Source organism: Panthera uncia, chromosome B1 (genome assembly GCF_023721935.1).
Source record: "Panthera uncia isolate 11264 chromosome B1, Puncia_PCG_1.0, whole genome shotgun sequence".
NCBI classification, from domain to species: domain Eukaryota; kingdom Metazoa; phylum Chordata; class Mammalia; order Carnivora; family Felidae; genus Panthera; species Panthera uncia.
Genome location: NC_064811.1, coordinates 107,743,526 through 107,766,293, shown reverse-complemented (window position 1 = coordinate 107,766,293; position 22,768 = coordinate 107,743,526).

The following is a 22,768-nucleotide window of genomic DNA, read 5'->3' as shown; positions in this document are numbered from 1 at the left end:
TTATTTTATTATTTTTGAGACAGAGAGAGACAGAGCATGAACGGGGGAGGGGCAGAGAGAGGGAGACACAGAATCGGAAGCAGGCTCCAGGCTCTGAGCCATCAGCCCAGAGCCCGACGCGGGGCTCAAACTCACGGACCGCAAGATCCTGACCTGAGCCGAAGTCGGACGCTTAACCGACTGAGCCACCCAGGTGCCCCCCAGATACGCTGCTTTTAAAAGTTGCAAGGATTACAACAAAAAAATGGGTTTGAAACCCTCAAAACAATTTTTAATAGCAGTAAAAAGAGAAATTCAGTTCTCTGTGGAAAAACACAGAATTAAATTTAAACATATGTAAATGTGATATAAATAAAACCAAGAAAGAAGACCACAGCTTTTTAATATTCTATGTTGAAAATATCTGGTAGAAAAACTCAATAAATGAGTAAATACAAATGTTGTGTTGCCACAGTAATTGTCACCACCTTGTTTGTACTCTCTGTCTCCTTTACCATATGAAAAACTATTGATTATTTTTCTGTGAAAGACAAGGAAGAATTGCTTTATAATTAAACACTATTTCCAATGACGAAAATGAAATTATGACTGTCTGCATTTTTAAATCATAAAACAAATAAACATTTGAAAGAAAACCAACTACAACATTTTACTTTAAAGGGCAAGTTTAAAATATATATACAACCAACAGCCACATAAAAGATTTTCTGCAAGTGCAAAGATCTATTATCTCCGGCAGGGTATTAAACTAATTGTATTTAACCACACTGTAATGCAGAACTGTATAATGTAAAAGAATGCTTTATCAGATGAGGAACACAGGACATAGGGAGACCCTATTTGCATTAGATGTAACTGCCTTAGGATGACAAGAACAGAGAGTAGAGGTGAGGATAAAATAAGTTTATTTCCTTTCCCACTGCATCATGGATTTTTGAACGGCTTATCAGTACACACACAATGATGAAACCAAAATAGATTAAGCAGCTTGGAATAATGCCAACCTGACACATTCTCATAAAGTAAAAGCTCATAGTTTCATAGCACATCGATGACTAGCTATGATGGAGATGGCAGGAATGAATGTGTCCAGTGTAGTTTTGTCACATCAACAAAACTCTGAACTTAAATCATGAAGTTACATAAACATATAAAGAGAAATAGTTAGATGCTAGTTAACAAGATTGCTTTGGATCCAGAAAATTACAAATTTAAAGCCTAACATTGCTACCCATAAATCAACCCACTTAACATTGCCACCCACAAATTAACATTGCTACCCATATATGCAACTATATGAGGCATAATTTATGTGCAATAATCTGTACCTGTTGAAAGTATAAAATTAGATGAGTTTTAATGGATACACCTCTGACAACATCTGAAAAATCAAGATACAGAACATTCTCAATATTTCAAGAAAAAGATCAGGTCCTTTTGTAGTTCATCCGTCCTTCTCTGCCCATGTCTAAAGTCAACGTCAGCTTTTAGTCATTCTAAATACATTCTCATTTTTAGAAATTGCATATATATGGAATCATGTAGTATGTGATCTTTGTATCTGACCTCTGTCACTCAGCATAGTGAATTTAGACCTAACACTTTTGTTGCAATTATCAGTATTTTGATCTCTTTTAATGCTGGGTTTTACCTGTCAATGGACATTTGAGTTATTTACAGCTTTTAGCTATTCCTAGTAAAGCTGCCATCACCATTTGAATGTGAGCCTTTGTGTGGATATATGGATTCATTTCTCTTGGGTGAATACCTAGGAAACAGATGACTGTTCTGTCCCCTGAGTATATGTTTCACATTCTGCAGGGAAAAAAAAAAAGTTTTCCACAGTTTTCCCACCAGCAGTGTATGAGAGCTCTGGTTGCTCTACATCTGTACCAGCACTTGGATTTTTAGTTTGTTTTTGTTTTTTTTTTTTTGTTTTTTTTTTAATTTTGGCCATTCCAATGTGTGTGTAGTGATTTTTCTTATGATTTCATTTACATTTTCCCGATGACTAATGATTTCCTGATTACATTTTCCTGATGACTAAAGCTTTTTTCATATGCTTGTCTATTTGTATATCTTCTTTTTTGAAGCGTCTACTCACATCTTTGGATCATTCTATAGATTTGATTTCCTATTGTTGAGTTGTAAGATTTCTTTATATATTCTAGAAACAAATCCTTTGTCACGTATATGTTTGGGGAATATATTTGGGGAAAATGTTTGGAAAATATTCAAGTACATAGCTTGCTTTTTAATTTTCTTAATATTGGCATTCACAGAGCCAAAGATCTCAATTTTGATTAACTCCAATATATCGGTTTTCTTTCATGGTTCATGTTTTTGGTGCCCTATCAAGGAAATCGTTGCGTATCCCAAGGAAAAGATTTTCTTCTATGTTTTATTCTAGAAATTTTATAGTTTAGCTTTTATCTTCATTTAGGTCTATATTCCTTTCAAGCTAATTTCTTGTGTATGATATAAGATAAGCATTAACAACATTTCCTTCTCTACTCCCCCAGGACTGTGTCTAGTTGTTCCAACACCATTTGTTAGAAAGAGTTTCAAATTTACCCATTCAATTGTCTTGACACTTTTGTCAAAAATCAATTTACTATATATATGTGGGTCTTTTTCTAGGTTCTCTATCCTGTTCCATTGATCCATTTGTTTTTCTTATACCAATACCAGGCTGTCTTGTGCTGTTCTCTGAGTGGTGAAAGAGGGCTGTTAAGTTCTTTTACTACTTTTGTCACATTGTCTATATTTAACTCTAACTCATGTATTTTGAGGCTCTTTTATTTGATCTATAATCGTTTGTAGTTGTCACATTTTATCATGCATGGTATTGTGTTTTAATCAGCTAAAACAGATCTTGGTCCTACAAAGTTGTTTTGTTTGTTTGTTTGTTTTGTTTTATTTTTTTAAGAAGCACTGTGAGTTTGTCAAACTGGGCAGGTTCTGTTTTCCTGAAATAAGGATATAGTATAATATTTTTTTGTCTGTCTGTTTTCACATAGCGTTTGTCAAAGGTATTTCACCCTTTGATATGTAGTACTAGTGGTAGCAAGAAATGTGGACTGAACTGACGTCCTAGCATCAGCTCTTCTGGAAGGGAAGGAGTCAAGATATATACTCACCTTCTTTCCAGAATGCACCAATAGAGACATCATTTAGCATGGAACGGGGTGGCCATACCTCAAGGCCCAGATTAGGGAAGAGTGAAAAAACTGAAAAGAACTATTTGGCTTCAGAATTGAATCAAAAGGAAGAGAAATATGTAATCATGTGAACCACCTTGCTGGGGATTAATTTTATTCCGGGAAGTGAAGTGACTGAAGTTGTAAACTGAAAGAACTGACTAACAAGCTTATGACCTTTATGTCTAAGGTCTATTAAGTTAGTTATTCCAAGCCCCAATAGGGAGAGGATGCATTCAAGTTATTGTATCAAACTCTATTGAAAGGGTTTCATGTCTTAAGAGACTAATCTGATTCTGCGATAAGTCACTCCTTGAGCCCAAATTCACCCATTTGCCAAGTGTGCATTCCACTGAGAAGACTCCACTAATATCCTGAGCCACTTCACCATATAAGTAGCATGTTCCAATGGTAGCCTCTACTGAAATCTAAATCTATCACCTTGCATTGACTTCAGACCTGTCCTTTGTTGGCCATCCTGGAAGCGCCTACCTAACACCTTGTGGAGGTGACTGAGAACAATAATCAGAATTATTTTAACCTAAATGTCTTTGGACAATATGGCTGAAATCCCCTTTTCTGAGCTTGATATAGAGACAGAGTCTGCTTATCTTCTAATTCTTACTACCACTGGTGCTAATGCTGGCCAAACACCTAAGACTACTGCTTTAGCAAAAAGGCCACCACAGTTTGTATTCTTCATATGTGAAATAGTCTGAACCAGCAGCAAGCCTGACATTACTATAAGTAGTGAATAGAAATAGACACAGGCAAAAATAGGTGGTTTGAATTCAAGATATATCTAAGTAAGACAGGAGATCCTTCCATTTTGGAATGGGAAATGGTTAGAGCCAATGTAAGGTACAAGAGAGATTCAGAAACTAACTCTGCTTTTCCCTATAAATGGGAAGTTTGATAATTATGTTCTGGGAACTGATCAGTGTTAGTTATGTATATGCTAAATTATGAAACAGAACACTTTTGTTGCATAGATGAACAGATATATACATAATTCCTTCCAAGTGTAAGATTTATATAACTTAGAAAAAGTAAGATGATAAATGGAATTGTCATTTGTAAAAATAGGGAACTGTAGAAAAAAGTGATAAAAATAGAATTAAATATGTGTTTTGAACTGTAATAAATAAGTCTTCTAAAAAGCATCTTCTTCCAAAACAAAACAAATTTATATGCATTAAAAACCTGCTTAGGCAAGTAAGTCTTATCCTGAATCCCTTTCTTTAATTGTTCAGGAAATATTGCTTTGCTATCCATCTGCTGATTTGGTTATGTTTATTCAAGCTATACCACTTTTTAAAGTTTGCACACAACACTTACTGGCTTGAATTTTAATACTTCGTTCATATATATATATATATATATATATATATATTTTTTTAAGAAACAAGGAATGTTATGGAACCACTTAGACTTTCAGAATATCAGAGAATATAAGACCATGTTATTAGGGTTTGGTCTTCTATTCGGGTGCTAAGAGGGCAGAATGAAAATGGGTTTCTTTTTGCCTCACAACCCAAATAAATCCACTCACATGGCCTATGTGAGAGAAAGTAGTAATTATTATTATCCTCTTTTATTTAAGTTACCTTAATGAACCAAATATATTCATTAAATAGTTCAATAACTATTTATTGAGCTCCTTTTATGAGCCAGGCCCTGAACTATAGGTCAGAGATATTAGTAATGAAGTTGTGATCACATTCTTTTGATGGAAGACAAATGATAAACAAGAAAACATATATGTATACAATATACATACATATACAAGTACCAAAAATATAACTGGGGAAGGATAAGGTGGTCAGGGAAGACTTCCCTATAGAGATGACCACTGAGCCCCTGAGCATGAGAACCAACAAGACCTGCAAAGACTCGGAGAAGAAACATTTTGGACAACAGCACCAGCAAGGGCAAAGCTAGGAGGCAGGGAAGAGCTTGGCCCATTCAAGGAAGAGACAAAGAAGGTGCATCTTGAATATTTTGATTAAGTACAGGACATCTCCTGTCCTGTGGGGTCGGGGAAGTGGTTAGAGAGGTAGAACAGGATTATAAAGGTTTTGTAGGAAATGAAAAGACATTCTGGGGTGTAACATGATCTGTTTGTTTGTTTTTAGCAATCATTAAGGAGAATGGTTTGTCTATGTCTGGAAAGCAGAATTTAGAAGACAATTGCAGTGCTCTATGTAATAGGAGTACATAATTGTGATGGATATGAAGACAAGTGAATGATTTAGAGATTTATTTTGTAGGTAAATTGATACTTTTTTTTCAATTTTTTATTTTAATTGCAATTAGTTAACATACAGTGCAATATTAGTTTCATGTAGAATTTAGTGATTCATCACTTACATACAACACCCAGTGCTCATCCCAACAAGTGCCCTCCTTAATTCCCATCACCCATTTAGCCCATCCCTCCTGCCCACCTCCCTTCTAGCAACCCTCAGTTTGACCTCTGTACTTAAGAGTCTGGTTTCCCTCCATCTTTTTTTTTCACCACTATGGTCATCTATTTTGTTTCTTAAATTCCACATATAAGTGAAATCATATGGTATTTGTCTTTCTCTGACTGATTTACACTCTAAGGATGAGGGAAAGAAGTCAAACTAAGATTTATTCCTAGGTATTTGGCACAAGCTATGGATGGATAGTAGAGACCTTTACTGAGATTTGAACATTGGATAGGAAAAGGCTGTGGGGCATTGGGAAAACAAGAGTTTATTTTGGGTATATTAAGTTAGAAAGTGTATATTAAATATACACGTGGAGATGGCAAGAAAGTATTTAGTTATTTGAGGCAGGGCCTACGAATGAACATTTATAGCTGGTGCTTAACCATGAAGCTAGAAGGTATTATGTAAGGAGAGAGTACTTAATCGGAGCAAAGAATATCTAGGAGCAATACTTGGAAATCTCCAACATTCAGTCCTTCTATTGCACATTATACTGAGAGTAATCAGCAGCATATCTACTGGAAAAGATAAAAATCATTAATAAACTACATATTTACATAGTTACATCTTTAATCACATATGTCTATTGAATTTTAGAATCTCAATTTCCTGCTTGTGAAATTGGAGTTGTTATCTCCATTTTTAAAGGATATTTAAATCCTGCTTAGGATAGTCTAAACTTAGATATTGGAAAATAATGTAATACATACATATATGCCAATGGATTCAGGAATTGTTCTTGTTGTTTTTACCCTATTAAAAGAAAGCAACAGTGATTGTGACCAAGTTTGGGTTTAGATAGTAAATGTTAAAAGACAACAAACTGGAGACATCTATTCTTGACAGTATGATACAAGACAATGAAAGGTTTTAATTCATATTATTAAACTCTTATTTCTGTATCAGATTAACAGAAATTGTACTTCATACTCTCTCCTTTGGTCTGTAGGGGAAACAAATCTGTAAAAAGTTATGCATCTCCCAACTTCTCCATTCTGATGGAAGAGCCTTGAGTGAAGGGGACCAGTGAGAACCTGTCTTGCTCTGAAGATGGCTACCCTGCTTTGGTGCAAGTTTGGAAGGAACACATAAAAGGTTGGGTTCCTACTCAGGGAGTAGCCTGTTACAAGATATAAAATTATTTTTCAGATGCTGAGAGATCACACTTGATGTCTCAGCACATACAAGAAAGGTTGGTCTGGTTCTTTTGTTATTACCAGAGTGATTATTAATAGCATCTCTTTCACTCATAAATATGTCTGGATTTTGATAAATAATATAATGTCTGGATTTTGATAAATAATATAGTTAACATAAAACCTCCACAACTCCCCACTTAAGAACAAGTCAAGCCAGGAAAAACGATGTCCCTCAGAGCCAGTTCCTGATGAGGTTTGCAATATCATATCCATGCTAATCACATTCATTTAGAAGATTTACTCTTTCTTCTCCTTTTGACCATTGTGCTTCCCTTACCTCTCTCCCCACCAAAAATTGGTCTATAGAATTTAAAGTGTTTAGTATGCATGTGTTAAATTTATGTTCTCTGAGTTGGTAAAAAGGAATTTAAATGAAGGTGACTACAAATTATATGAGTCAGCCCAGAAGCCATTGTGCTAATGCCCTTGTACAGATGAGGAAACTGAAAGTTCAAGTTGATTTACCTTGGGTCATACAACTAGTTAATGTCAAAGTTAGAATGTAGAACATGAGTCTCTGGCTCCCAAGACTGTGCTTCCTATCATTCTGCTTGCCAGTTATCTAGCTTGCCATCTGGTGGGGAGGCTGCCACTGACACCACTCCAATGCCACGTGTAACACATGCCATGGATAACAGAGGTACAAAGTGAACTTCCAGGTGGGAAGGACTTCTGACTAGGAGATATAAACAAAACAAAACTAAACAAACAAAAATGCCTCAAGCACATCACCAGTTAACTAATTGTAAAGGACAGATGGAAGTGGGGGAAGAAAAGAGCATTTCAAACTAAGGAGATGACATGATCATGCTTGTGAAAGCATAAAAGTGCAATGCAGATTGAGGAAATCATGACTAAGTGTCGGTGAAATTTAGAGTGTATGATACTTGCCCTTAAAAAGGAACTGGAGAAACAGAGTGAAGTAATTTGGGCAACCAAACCAAGGATTTTGTATTTCATCACTGGACATACATTTGAAATTCTTCTATACATAATTTTGGCACCATTCTGAAAGGTGGCTTGGGGAGATGGATCGTTGGGTATAAATTGAAAAACTGTTGTATAAAGTTTGGATAACACCTGACCTAGCAGTTAGATGGAACAAAACAGATTTAGGAGACATTTTGGTACAACACCTAAAAATAAAATAAAATCAGCAAGCACAAAGTCAAAGAGTTAGTGTACACATTCTATTGGACAAAGGTCCACTGGACCTTGTTTTTACCTTGTTCAAATATTTTTGGAAAGGCAGATGTTCTCCAGAGAAAAGTGTGCTTGAACTATTTGTCCTAACTGCATTTTCTGGAAAGTTGTCTACGTATCCTTTGATTTTAAGGGAGTTTCAGGAAAGAATATGCTTCCACCTAGGGGAATAATAGAAGATAATAGAATTGACCCTTGATATTAATACTTCAAGAACTGAATAACTTTTTTACTTTGCTGGTCCCTTTTGTTTTTTCTTCACATCCTGCCTAGCACAGGTATTTGTCTTCCTTTTTAGATAGTATTTTATCAAGAAACAGTTTGTATCACTTAACAAGAAGCACTGTATGCTTCAGGATGGGTGGGGCCACAGAACTGGGTTGAGGTGTGGATGTAGGCTGTCTTCTGGGCACATTCATTATCTAAGAGGCTCTCTGGTCCTGATGTGAACCTCTCTTTGTTACCCTGTGGCTACTCTACCTCTGCCTTGCAACAGTACCTCAAATTTTCCTTAGGTAGTCATCTCCCCAGTGTATATTTTGGATGGTTTACCTCAGTGTCCATTTCCAGGAGAGGGCTATGACCAGTGCACATCAATCACCCTATCATATTTTTTAGTTCAGAGAGAATGATGTTCATTTTATAACTCTTAAGCCTAGCTGGAAATATAAGACTCCTTCTCTGATTGACTTTGTCTGAATCAGTATGTGAGGCTGGGAACTGCTATCACCACATGGGAAATGCTTAGATTTGCCCGGTGGAGCCTGAGCAGGGAGCCATCTACAAGAAGCAAACAAAAGAAATGGCTGAAACAATGTGTATACACCAATACTTTTTTTTTTTTTTTAAGGAAAGAAAAAACTAGTATGTAAGCCCAGGTGTCTGTCTTCAGAGCCTGTGCTATAAGAACTGTATGGTAATATTTTTTTCAAGAAGTTTGACTATTTTTCTTATGTTTAGATAGGCAAGAAGACAAACTCTGGACTATATCATTGATCCAGCAAAGAAAGTTTGGAATTTGAGAAGTCACAGCTTATCTTAGTTGGGTTCACATGATATAGGAGGCATTTACTCAATTCTGCCACTGTAGCTGTAGGGCAAAAGCAGCTGTGGACAAAACAGAAATACATGGGTGTGGCTGCATTTCAATAAAACTTTCTTTATAGAAAGTGAGTTATAAGTATAAAAATTTAAATTTCATATAATTTCATATATTTAAGAATATTATTCTTTTAATTTTTTCAGGCATTAAAAAAATATATTAAAAAAATCATTCTTGGCATAAGGTCCTTACAAAAATAGGCAGTGGGCCAGATTGGGTCCCCTGGCCATAGTTTGCTTGTCACTGATCCAGGCAGTCCCCTTGGTTTTCATCTAAGAAAAGCATTTCTTTTATATCTGGTATTTTGCTGCAGAGTGAGAGATTTCTTATAGAAACTAGATTTTAGAGATGAACAACATAGTCCATATGCCTGGAGGACAAGAAGACTTTTCAAGAATGCTGCTAATTAACGACATTTTGAGTGGTAAAGAAGAGGAAAGGTCACTATTTCATTCTCAACACATTCTTGAGAAGCATTGCCAACAGTGTCCACTTATGTCAAAGATTGTACCCATCAGCTATGACCCTCCATCTTTCCTTTTTGGTTTGCTTTGTTTTCTGTGTGTATATTCAGCTGATTTTCTGGGAATGTAAACTACTGAAATCAATTTAGTGATCAACCATTATTATCCCCCTCTTTACTCTTCCTGCCATCTTACAGCTCTCTGCTTTCCTGCAAGAAAGATGTCAGGGCATTTTTATCGTATTGCTATTTACTCTTCAGCTCAATAGTTTCTTCAAAGCAGACACATCATTGACATTTAGCAGTATTAATCTCTGCCAGTGCAATATGCCTAATTGGTTTTAATGAAATAAAGAAGGAGAACTTTGTGGGAAAATTGGAAAAAGCTGCAATGAACTGAGATCTGTTTTCAGATATTTTCTAAAGTCAATGGCATTGACCAACAGAAAACAGAGTGCCTCTAAGTAACATTTAGTCCTCTACAAATTGTCAAGGTGGTATGTTACTGAAAATAGAGATAAAAATCATTTCCATTTTGAATTTCTTTATTTGAAAAGGATTCTGAATAGTCAGCCCAAACTTAACATAAGCATGCTATTAATTTCTCTAATAAAAACCTCTTCTATCTACATAAAGATGACCACTGACTGACTATCAATGAAGGCACACAAAAAATATGCAACGGCCAAAAGAAATCAGACCATGGTTCCGATGAAAATCATACTATAAACCTTCAAATCATGTACATGGCACATCTTACACATCCCTTTCCTCTTTGTCATGAGATTTATATTTATAGGGGATTGTTAAGTTTATATTCAGCAAGAGTTTACTACATTATTAAAATATCATCTGGGTAAAAAAAAAGTGAAAGTTCAGAGAATTTAAAGTTAGTTCCACATAAACCACTTTTATACGTTTAGTTGGCAGAGGTCTAAAATACCTGTGAGATGATAGGACAGATTCAGAATCACCTCAGTAGAAACATGGCTTAGTAAACCAAGCAATCGAGTGTAATTGTGGGGAATCTGTACTCTAAAGCTGATTTTTCTATTGTCTCAATGAATCTAATTCCACTCTTTGTGCATAGGAAACAGGCTGATGTGGGGCACATAACTATACCACCAGAACTGCCAAAAAATAATGCAGATTAGCGAGTAACATTACCTTTCATCACCCCCTAGATACTAACCCCTCAGCCATGCAGACAGTATAAAGGCTGCTGTTGCCTGTATTCCAAAAATGCTTCAACTATGTCTGGAATGATGGGCCAGAAGGGTTGAGAACAAATAGTTTGGTTCTTTGAGAGATAAAGTAAAGTGTTTTTCTATGCAACTAACTAGAAGATAAATCTGAAATAGCAACTTGGTAAATAAAAGTTTATTGATAAAACATATCCTTTATTGTAATTTCATCTTATACTTGTTTTATTTTTCCTCCATAATTAATGCATATTTTTTTAGGACAAACATTTATTAGACTGGGAGATTCATTGATTCACTGAGGATATATACTCATCATGAGAAACAGTTAGTCATACTCTTCTCATGTTTTTCCTCACCACAAAAGAAGAGTGTAAAACCCACTCAACACCAGGATGTTGACTTTTCTTCTTGGCATGCTCAAGACTTGGTCTTCACAAAACGGGTACCTGGGAGTGACTGAGGAGAACCCACAAGCTCTTTTACACATTTGCCTAAAGAGAATAGGATGTTGCTATGGGCAGTCTGCAGGCCTACAGGCATGCTAATAAATCTATGGATTGCGTGTTTTCACCTGATTCAAGCACCCTCCGTCCTGATATTTCTGAAGAGGACCTGGTCACTGCCATTGGCCAGTCTGATCCAACTAAAGGACTATAATTTGACATTGCTATCCTCTTTGTCCCCCATTGTAATTCTTTCAAATTCCTATCATATTATCTTTAGAGTACAAGTTCAATGTTGAGTTCTATCCATTATCCTCTTGCTAGTGCAGGTATTTCACTATCCTACTTACAGAACTAACACTTCATCAATAAGTGGCTTAGAAAACCCACAAAAGCTTACACTACAAAAAATTGGTCAGTTTTGCTATTCCTTAGCCCAGATCATCGTGTTAGTAAAACCAGCAGCTGTGATGCATGGAATTTTAACTTGAGACTACTGGAATATGGAATAAGAATAAAAATAAGAGTATGACATAAAATTGTCCTTTTGACTTTTTAAAATCATCTAGAAACAACTTATACAATTGCAGTAACTATATCATACCTAATTGTAACACTCTTTTATATGCATATGATTCTTTATAATTAAATTTTTTTTCACATATATTTTCTTATCTGATTTCTACATCTGTTTCTATTGCATTTGTTCCTTTAGGAGAGATGCCTTCAAACACTATAAAGGTTTTAATCATGTGGTAAAAATATGCTAAGAATCTCTAATGAAATCTATTGTGAATGTGAATATAAATGCATTTGACAATTGCAAAATCAGTTTGTTCACTAAAATATAGTTTACATTTCCCAGGCTTTTTTGCATCTTAGAATTTTTAATCTCCCAAGAGTATCATTCTTTTATAAAAATGGCCAGAATGTTCATACCAACAACACTTATATCTACACCTCAATGCCTAAACTAAAAATAAATATGCATTTTGAGAGGAATAAAATGATCGTTAAATGTTTAGTGTAAGTATCCAAAAATGACTCATTTTGTTCACTTAAGAATCTGATTACTCATGTACTGTCAATTCCAGAATATTTTATGAACACTCGGGCTGTTTGTGAACTAAAATAAAATTGCTGGAAATTGAAGGGGCCTTGGAGATTATTTCAAGCTAACCACTCATTTAGCAGAAAGGGAAACAGTGAGATGAGGTGACTTGCCCAAAGTTACATGGTCATCAAGTGGTAGAGCTAAGGTTTGAACACAGATCTTATTGACTTCCAAGACCCCAGAAAGCAACTATGGCAAAATTTTCACATGGAGCTTAACATAATAACCAATATGTGCCATTTGATGGCTTCTTTTTCTAGAACAACAACAAAAAGATTAAACTATCTCTAGGGTAAGTGTTTATCTAGTTGCTTCTTGAATGTTGTATCTAGACCTTTAAAGTAACACCTTTCTGCGTTGCTCTGATCCGACTCCTTCAGAAATCTTCATCCTTTATGAGTTATCCATTTTACCTTATTAACAGACTGTTCACTGTAGAAGTGATTAGTTTCAACTTTTTACCAAGCAGACACTATGGAAAATATAAAGCCAAATAAGACAAGGGTTCTGATTCTACAAACTAATCAGCCAGAACATGAGGGGTTCCATGGAAATGACTCTGATTTTCCAAGAGCAGAGGGAGGTGAGGAGTGATCCACTTTCCTTCTTTTATCTCTTTAACCCCCAAGTATCTCCACTACATTAACATAAATAAAAAGTAGAAAAGTAGCAATATTTTTTCATTAGCTCCTACTTTCCTCAGATAGGAAGATGAAGTGACAAATGCCTTTCACTTGGAAAACAAGAATAAAAGGCAACCTGGGCTAGTTTAGAATCATCTCATTGCACAGCCCCCATATCTCACATTCTATGAATGAGTCTGGAACTCCTTTGTAGTGTTTTGAATTGCAACATTTCTCACTTTACCTTGACATGTTGAACCAGTGTAACATAGGTTTCTGACTCAGGCTTTCTAGCCAGCAAATTTAGTCTTCATGTATGGGCCAGGACACCTGTGCTGGCATGGGCTTGTCTGGCTGAACCATGGCTTATTCTTACCAAAAAAAAATTGTTTTCTGTTGTAGGCTTGTATCCCACTATCAGTAGTGTCATCCTCTATTCTTCCAGCCTGTACATCACTACAAAGTTAGATGTCCTCTTTTTCTTTTTTTTAATGTTTATTTATTTTTGAGAGAGAAAGAGAGAGAGAGCACACACACACACGTGGGGGAGGGGCAGAGAGAGAGGGAAACACAAAATCTGAAGCAGACGCTAGTCTCTGAGCTGTCAGCACAGAGCTCGATGCATGACTCAAATTCATGAACCGTGAGATCGTGACCTGGACCGAAGTCAGATGCCTAATTGACTGAGCCACCCAGGCAGCCCATAAGTTCTCTTTATACCCACACTTTATAAGCACACTTGTTTCTATCCATACCTAGGCTTATTGTGCTTTTTGGAGATTGTCCATGGGACCATGTGAATAACCATAAGGGTCAACCTCTCACGGAATACATCTGTTTTATGTAGGATTTTCCTGGAATCAGAGTCAGATAAAAGAGGTTGGGTACAGGTTTATTGAATAGATGATCTTATGAAGCAGGAGAAAAGAGGTACACTTGACATGGAAGAAAGAAAACCCTAAATAAGTGTATGCATGGAGATTACTATTATGAAACAGGTTGGCTTGACTTTCTAAAACTTTCCAAGAAGCACAAAAATATCCAGACTTGTTCACTTAAAAGATGGCAGAGATTAGGTAGGTTTTGTGGTACCAAGGAATTCTCCAAGTGAAGGGTGGAAAGATACATGGCCAGCTTTAGATGCATCAGTGTTAGGTGAATCTGAGCTTGTAGAAAGCCGTCTACCATAGTTACAGCTAAAATCAGGGTTGGCCAAGGGACCATGAGGCAGGCCCCAGAGCTGCATAATCTCTCCTGGGCCCATTTTTTCCTCCCTTGCCAGTGGGTCTTATTGCCAAAGGGCCTGCTATAATTACCTATAAGCCCACTTGTGATATGACACCAGACAAACCTAATACATACTTAGCTACTTCTATAAAATTGCTAAAATAACAGATAAGATGGTAAGTGCTAGAGATTCCACCAAATGTCTACGAGAATAGTAATCCAAAAATGCATTTAAAAAAGAGAAACATGGTTATTTATTATTAAATATGTAAAATATTCAAATCCAACATGAATAAACTATATGAGAATGATAGGAGACAGCAAATATTCTATCTTAGGCAGTTAGTTAGCAGAATGGTCAATGCATTTGCTATGTATCAAATGACTGAAGCCAGAGGTGACAATGAGAGAGGAAAAAATAACTTGTCTTAAATTCGAGTACAAAATAGTAGCAATAATCCCAAATGTTCAAATTTTTCTGAATTGGAGGAAGGTTGATTTGAAGAATAAATCTAGTTAATTCAAAAAAGATTCCATGAGGAAATTAAGTCTTTAATTGTTAAAGAAAAAAGGTATTGTCAAAAAAAAAGGGCTTGTTGGTTTATATGTTTAAATTTTTTTTAACGTTTATTTATTTTTGAGAGAGAGAGAGACAGAGTGTGACTAGGTGAAGAGCAGAGAGAGAGGGAGACACAGAATCCAAAGTAAGGTCCAGGCTCTGAGCTGTCAGCAGAGAGCCCAACACGGGGTTCGAACCCATGAACCGTGAGATCATGACCTGAACCGAAGTCGGATAATTAACAGACTGAGCCACCCAGGTGCCCCAGGTTTATATGTTTAATTTTAAAAAAGAAAAAAACATCACAGTACTAAATAGCTATTATTATTATTACCATGTACAACTAGGACCACTGAGCTTCAGAAAGGTAAAAAGATGCATGCAAGGTAACAGAATCAGAGTGTAGCAGAGATGTCTAATCCCAGCTTTTCCAGGTTCTAAAGCCACTCAGTGTTCCCTGTACTACCCCAGACAGCAGCTCAAGCCTTCCAATGATTATACTTGTTACAGTGTGTTCTATGGCTACAAAAAATACTAGGTTTTTAAAATATATACAATTGAAATAGTTTGATTTTTTTCAAAATTATTGAATAATTTAAATATTTTGTAAATGAAAGTCAAAGTTTTTATATTTGAATATAATAACTATATAGGCAAGAATTTAATTTTATGCCCTAGTGATATTCAAATTTTCGTTTTCAAACCAATGTGAGATAAAAATTTAAAGACAGAAAAATGAGGGGAACCTGGCTGGCTCAGTTGGTAGAGCATGCGACTCTGGATCTTTGGGGTTGTGAGTTCGAGCCCCATATTGGGTGTAGAGATTACCTAAAAATAAAATCTTTGGAAAGAAAGAAGAAAGAAAGAAAGAAAGAAAGAAAAAAAGAAAGAAAGAAAGGTGAGATATGTATGTATTGGATGTTTAAGTATTCTAAAAATAGGAGGGAGGAGCCAAGATGGCAGAACAGCATGGAACTTTTTTGTGTGTCTCCTGTGCATGAAATGCAGCCAGACCAACACTAAACCATCCCGCACACCTAGAAAACTGATCTGAGGATTAACACAACAGTCTGTACATCTGAACAACAGAACTTAGCAGGTATGCAGCGCAGAGAGGTGAACTAGGAGAGAGAGAAGCTGCGGAGGGCAGGGAGCTGCTTTTGCATGTGGAGAGAGGACAGAGATGGGGGAGAGTACAGGAAAAGTACCCCTTCCCCAAAGCAGCTTGAGAGAAAGTGGAAAAGTGGAATCAGCCACAAGGACTGAACTAAAAAGGGAGAAAGGAGAAAGGAGAAGGTTTATATTCTATTAAGACTATAAACAGGGGGAGAGCAGAGTCTGAAACTCTGAAGCACAGTACCTGGCAATGTCCTGGTAGGAAGGGCGAATCCCCAGGAGAAGAGTGGAGTCTGGGTTTCTTCAGGCCACACGGGGAAAGGCAGTTCCCCTGCTGAAAGGACACCTGGTAGAGGCTGTGTGAGTCTCCCAAAGGCAAGGCTCCAGTGGACCTGGGAAAACAACCACATTTGCTGGTGCTGCAGCAAGGTCACTAAGGGTGAAGCCCGGTGCCAGATGTATGCTATAATTTTCCATAATCCCTAAAACACTGCTGCTACACTATCTCGTGAACTTTTTCTGGGACAGGCTGGCACCCAGCCACAGTCTCTGGGCATAGGCAGCAGCAAAGTCCCACAAACGTTCCTGGGTGCAGCCGGCACCTGGCCATTGCTCAGTGAGACCCTTCTGCAAAGGGGCAGAACGGGTCAAAGCCACAGTCCCACAGAAGTAAGGGGTCAGGAAAAACAACCACATCTGAGACAAAACTGGAGGGAGGTGCTGCCTGGGGCTTGGTTACGGACTGTGTAAAAGTTGAGAGTGGATGGAAGCTGAAGAAAAGGATGAGTGCATGATTGCTGATCAGCAAGAACAGAGTTCCAATACTAGAGACTAGGTAGCTGGGTGACGTCATTTTCACTGCTCCCGCGCATGCACATACGCACCTACAAGTGCCATAACAGTCCACCCCAGTTAGCTAAGCAGCTCCAGCTAGTGGAGAACACTAAGCCCTGCCCAATTGGGCCAACTTCACTCTTCAAGAACACAAGTCTCTCCATATGCTTAGTTTATGGACTATAAAGCACTTCATAGTTTGAGTTCCAGGGGAAAACAAAGTAATTTCAGTTGTATCTCAGTCTGTTCACTGGTCCATCTATTCAACTTTTTTTTTCTTTTTTCTCTTTTTTGTCTCTTTCCTTTTTCTTGGATAGAGAAAGAAAATACTCATTTTTATTTTTAATTATTATTAAAATATTTTCTTTAATTTTTCTACTATATTTTTTACTTTTGTGTAAATTTTTTCAAATTCTATTTTACTTCCATTATTTCATTTTAGTCTACTTCTGTGTGTTCATTTTTTTTCAAATTTTCAAACTGTTTCCCTTTTTTTTCTTTCTTTCCCCTTTTTTCTTTAAACTATCAAGCCCCTTTCAAGACCCAGACCAAAACACACCTAGGATCTAGCACCATTTATAAGATTTGTGTGTGTTTGATTTTGATTTTTTTAAATTTTAATATTTTTTAAATTTTATTCTATTTACCTTATTAATTGCTTTTCTCCCTTCAAAATGACAAAACGAAGGAATTCACCCCAAATGAAAGAGCAGGAAGAAACGACAGCCAGGGATTTAACCAACACAGATACAAGCAAGATGTCTGAACCAGAATTTAGAATCATGATAATAAGAATACTAGCTAGAGTCGAAAGTAGATTAGAATCCCTTTCTGCAGATATAAAAGAAGTAAAAGCTAGTCCACATGAAACAAAAAATCCTATGAGCTGCATTGGATGCCCCAGCGACAAGGATGGATGAGGCAGAAACAGAGAATCAATGACATTGAGGACAAACTTATGGAGAATAATGAAGCAGAAGAAAAGAGGGAGATTAAAGCAAAAGAGAATGACTTAAGAACTAGAGAACCAGTGACTCATTAAAAAGGAACAACATCAGAATCATAGGGGTACCAGAAGAGGAAGAGAGAGAAATAGGGGTAGATAGGTTATGTGAGCAAATCATAGCGGAAAACTTTCCTAACCTGGGAAAAGACACAGACATCAAAATCCAGGAAGCGTAGAGGACTCCCTTAGACTCAACAAAAAACAACCATCAACAAGGCATATCATAGTCAAATTCACAACATACTCAGGCAAGGAGAGAATCCTGAAAGCAGCAAGGGAATAAAAGTCCTTAACCTACAAGGGAAAACAGATCAGGTTTGCAGCAGACCTATCCACAGAAACTTGGCAGGCCAGAAAGGAGTGACAGGATATATTCAATGTGCTGAATCAGAAAAACATGTAGCCAGGAATTCTTTATACAGCAAGGCTGTCATTCAAAATAAAGGAGAGATAAAAAGTTTCCCAGAAAAACAAAAATTAAAGGAGTTTGTGAACACTAAACCATCCCTGCAAGAAATTTTAAGGGGGACTCTCTGAGGGGAGAAAAGATTAAGAAGGAAAGAAAGAAAGAAAGAAAGAAAGAAAGAAAGAAAGAAAGACTAGAAAGGACCAGAGAACACCACTAGAAACTCCAACTCTACAAGCAACATAATGGCAATAAATTCATATCTTTCAGTACTCACTGTAAATGTCAATGGACTCAATGCTCCAATCAAAAGAGACAGGATAACAGAATGGATAAGAAAACAAGATCCATCTATATGCTGTTTATACAAGACCCACTTTTAGACCTAAAGACACCTTCATTTTGAAAGTAAGGGGATGGAGAACTATCTATCATGCTAATGGTCAACAAAAGAAAGCTGGAGTAGCCATATATATATATATATATATATATATATATATCAGACAATCTGATAAGATTTTAAAATTTTAGTCTTTAGTCTTTCAAATAAAGACTGTATCAAGAGATGAAGAAGGGCATTATATCATAATCAAGGGGTCTATCTACCAAGACGACCTAACAATTGTAAACATTTATGCACCAAATGTGGAGCACCCAAATATATAAATCAATTAATCACAAACATAAAGAAACTCAATGATACTAATACCATAATAGGAGGGGACTTCAACACTCAATTCAACACTCAGCAATGGACAGATCATCTAATCAAAAAATCAACAAGGAAACAATGACTTTGAATGATACACTGGTCCAGATGGACTTAACAGATATATTCAGAACATTTTATCCTAAAGGAGCAAAATATACATTCTTCTCCAGTGCATATGGAACATTCTCCAAAATAGACCACATACTGGAAGACAAAACAGCCCTCAACAAGTACAAAAAGATCAAGATCATACCATGCATACTTTCAGACCACAATGCTATGAAACTTGAAATCAACCGTAAGAAAAAATTTGGAAGGTAACAAATACTTGGAAACTAAAGAACATCCTACTAAAGAATGAATGGGCTAACCAAGAAGTTAAAGGGGAAATTAAAAAGTTCACGGAAGCCAATAAAATAATAATACCACAGCCCAAAACCTCGGGGATGCAGCAAAGGCAGTCATAAGAGGGAAGTAGATAGCAATCCAGGCCTTCCTAAAGAAGGAAGAAAAATCTCAGATAAACAACCTAACTTTACACCTTAAAGAGCTGGAAAAGGAACTGCAAGTAAAACCAAAACCAGCAGAAGACAGGAAATAATAAAGATTGGAGCAGAAACTAATGTTATCGAAACCAAAAAAATAGTACAACAATCAATGAAACCAGAAGCTGGTTCTTTGAAAGAATCAACAAAATTGATAAATCATTTTTACATTTGATAAAAACATAAAAGGAAAAGACCAAATAAATAAAATCAAGAATTAAAGAAGAGAGATCACAACCAACACAGCAGAAATAAAAACAATAATAACAGAATATTATGAGAAATTATATGTTAATAAAATGGGCAATCTGGAAGAAATGGACAAATTCCTAGAAACATATACACTACCAAAACTGAAACACGAAGAAATGCAAAATTTGAACAGACCCATAATCAGTAAAGAAATCAAATTAGTAATCAAGAATCTCCCAAAAAACAAGAGTCCAGGGCCCGATGGATTTCCAGGGGAATTCTACCAAACATTTAAGGGAGAGTAAACACCTATTCTCTTGAAGCTGTTCCAAAAAATAGAAATGGAAGGAAAACTTCCAAACTCTTTCTATGAAGCCAACATTACCTTGATTCCAAAACCAGACAGAGACCCCACTAAAAAGGAAAACTATAGACTGATTTCCCTGATGGACATGGATGCAGAAATCCTCAACAAGATATTAGCCAACTGGATCCAATATAATACATTAAAAAATATTCACCACAACCAAGTGGGATTTATATCTGGGATGCAGGGCTAGTACAATATCCACAAAAGAATCAATGTTATTCATCACATCAATAAAAGAAAGGACAAGAACCACATGATCCACTCAATAGATGCAAAGAAAGCACTTGACAAAATACAGCATCCTTTCTTGATAAAAACCCTCAAGAAAGTAGGGATAGAAGGATCATACCTCAAGATCATAAAAGCCATATATGAAAGACCCAACTCTAATATCATCCTCAATGGGGAAAAACTGAGATCTTTCACCCTAAGGTCAGGAACGAGACAAGGATGTCCACTCTTGCCACTGTTATTTAACATAGTATTGGAAGTCTTAGCCTCAGCAATCAGACAACACAAAGAAATAAAAGGCATCCAAATCAGCCAGGAGGAAGTCAAACTTTCACTCTTTGCAGATGACATGATATTGTATATGGAAAACCCAAAAGATTCCACCAAAAAACTGCTAGAACTGATTCATGAATTCAGCAAAGTTGCAGGGTATAAAATCAATGCACAGAAATCGGTTGCATTCCTATGCACCAACAATGAAGCAAGAGAAAAAGAAATCAAAAAATCGATCCCATTTACAATTGCACCAAAAAACATAAAATACCTAGGAATAAATCTAACCAAACATGTAAAAAATCTATACACTGAAGACTATAGAAAGCTTAAGAAAGAAATTGAAGAAGACACAAAAAAATGGAAAAAGATTCCATGCTCCTGGATAGGAAGTACAAATATTGTTAAAATGTCGGTACTACCCAAAGCAATCTACATACTCAATTCAATCCCTATCATATTAACACCAGCATTCTTCACAGAGCTAGTACAAACAATCCTAAAATTTATACAGAACCAGAAAAGACCCAAAATAGCCAAAACAATCTTTAAAAAGAAAACCAAAGCAGGAGGCATCACAATCCTGGACCTGAAGCTATACTATAAAGTTGTAATCATCAAGACAGTATGGCACTGGCACAAGAACAGACTCCCAGATCAATGGAACCAAACAGAGAATCCAGAAATGGACCCACAAACGTATGGCCAACTAATCTTTGACAAAGAAGGAAAGAATATCCAATGGAATAAAGACAGTCTCTTCAACTACTGGTGCTGGGAAAACTGGACAGCAACATGCAGAAGAATCAACCTGGACCATTTTCTTATACCATACACAAAAATAAACTCAAAAGGGATAAAGACTTTAATGTACGACAGGAAGCCATCAAAATCCTCAAAGAGAAAGCAAGCAAAAACCTCTTTGATCTTTGCTGCAGCAACTTACTCAATATGTCTCTGGAGGCAAGGGAAACAAAAGCAAAAATGAACTACTGGGACCTCATCAAAATAAAAACCTTCTGCACAGCAAAGGAAACAATCAGCAAAACTAAAAGGCAACCAACAGAATGGGAGAAGATATTTGCAAATGACATATCAGGTAAAGGGTTACTATCGAAAATCTACAAAGAACTTATCAAACTCAACACCCAAAAAACAAATAATCCAGTGAAGAAATGGGCAAAAGACATGAATAGACATTTCTCCAAAGAAGACACCCAAATGGTCAACAACACATAAAAAAATGCTCAACATCACTCATCATCAGTGAAATACAAATCAAAACCACAATGAGGTACCACCTTATGCCTGTCAGAATGACTAACATTAACAACTCAGGCAAAAACAGATATTGGCGAGGATGAGGAAAAAGAGGATCTCTTTTGCATTGTTGGTGGGAATGCAAGCTGGCGCAGCCACTCTGGAAAACAATGTGGAGGTTCCTCAAAAAATTAAAAATAGAACTATCCTACGACCCAGAAATTGCACTATTAGGTATTTATCCAAGGGATACATGTGTGCTGTTTCAAAGAGACACAAGCACCCCAATGTTTATAGCAGTACTATCAACTATAGCCAAAGTATGGAAAGGACCTAAATGTCCATCGATGGATGAATGGATAAAGAAGATGTGGTATATATACACAATGGAGTATTACTCGTCAATAAAAAAAAAATGAAATCTTGCCATTTGTAACAACATGGATGAAACTAGAAGGTATTATGCCAAGTGAAACTAGAGAAAGACAAAAATCATATGACTTCACTCATATGAGGACTTTAAGACACAGAACAGATGAACATAAGGGAAAGGAAGCAAAAATAACATAAAACAGGGAGGGGGACAAAGCATAGAGACTTAAATATGGAGAACAAACAGAGGGTTACTGGAAGGGTTGGGGGAGGGGGAATGGGCTAAATGGGTAGGGGGCATTAGGGAATCTACTCCTAAAATCATTGTTGCACTATATGCTAACTAATTTGAATGTAAATTTAAAAAATTAAAAAAAAATTAGAAAATTTCTAAAAATATATGAAACTTTGTGGAGAGGTCACTTTTAGACAACAGGCTTGAGCAATGGAAACTTGATAAGGCAAAAGGGCAAAAGGGCCCACAACGACTCCCTGGCTGAATACAGACAAACCCATCAGGTGACTCACCTCAAAATATCCAAAGACCCTAACTAACCAGCGGGCTACTTACAACTAGGCACAGTTCCCAAAAAAGGGGAAATTCCATACATCATCATATCTCCTCATCTTCCCCCTTTC